The sequence below is a fragment of the Dermacentor silvarum genome, chromosome 5 (genome assembly GCF_013339745.2).
Source record: "Dermacentor silvarum isolate Dsil-2018 chromosome 5, BIME_Dsil_1.4, whole genome shotgun sequence".
Classification (NCBI taxonomy): Eukaryota; Metazoa; Arthropoda; class Arachnida; order Ixodida; family Ixodidae; genus Dermacentor; species Dermacentor silvarum.
In genome coordinates, this window is record NC_051158.1 from 101,019,796 (window position 1) to 101,020,970 (window position 1,175).

The following is a 1,175-nucleotide window of genomic DNA, read 5'->3' on the forward strand; positions in this document are numbered from 1 at the left end:
ATTGCACAAGTTATTTGACCACGACAGCTCTGCGGGAAATGGCCGAATCTTTAGCATTGAAAGCACCGTCTTGGGTTAGGAACATATGGTCGAACAGTTAACTTAATGTATCCTGTTTCGATGCTTTCAGGCAGAACTCTAGATCCAAATGTGAGGAAAAGATGTTTGGTGGGGATTTCTTTGTTGTCCCGTCTGATGATGATACGTTTTACATTGGTGACATTTTGATCTTTCCACACTGCCAGGAGTTCTACTTCTGATAATTCTAGGAGGTCTGCTTCTGATACGACTCCACGTGAGCTATTCATTGATCGGTGTGGTGATACAGAAATTGGTATGTTGCCGAACGTCACAAGGTTGCCGAGTTTCTCGTACTGATGTTTCTGAGGGACCTCAAGAAGAAGGTCTCCGCTAGCCATTTTGATCACTTTGTAACCTGACCCTAAAGCTTCGGTCAAAGATTTCGCAACTATGAATGGAGAAATGGATCTAGCCGGTTTTGCAGCATTTTCATTAAGTACAACATGGTAGTTCGGATAGATATCTTTTGGTCGGTTGGAATACAGGCTAAGCTCATCGGTGCGTCCCCTCTTTAGAGGGTGACGATCAAGCAGGCTGGGAAATGCTGGTGTTCCCATAGCGGTTTGTTTTATTTCGGTGGCAATGGCGGCCACCCACCGCGGAGCCCAACTAGGGGACGCTGCAGCGCTTAACGTGTAAGGCTGCAGGCGCCAACCGTACATTGCCACTATAACCTAATATATTATACCCAAGGGAGGGCACATACACAAGGTTAACCCAAGCCGCCTATGAAAATTAGGAAGTGACAGAAGAGAAGAGATGATAGGATAGTTAAAAAAAAGGAGACAGGAAAGCAAAAGGCTGGAGAGGGGGATAGGAAAAGGCGACCACCGATTTCTCCGGGTGGGTCAGTCCGGGGGTGCCGTCTACGTGAAGCCGAGGCCAAAGGGGTGTGTTGCCTCTGCCAAGGAACCGTAAAGGTCCAAGCACTCAGCATTGGCTCAACCCCCAGGACCCTCTTTTCCCCGGACACGGCTAAGCCGCGCACGGTTAGACGCGTAAGGGTCCAACTCTCGTGTGCTCGGGTACGTGGTGTCGCAACACACCAAACGCCAGCTTACACAAACGCCCCTGCGGGGACCCAACACGAGATC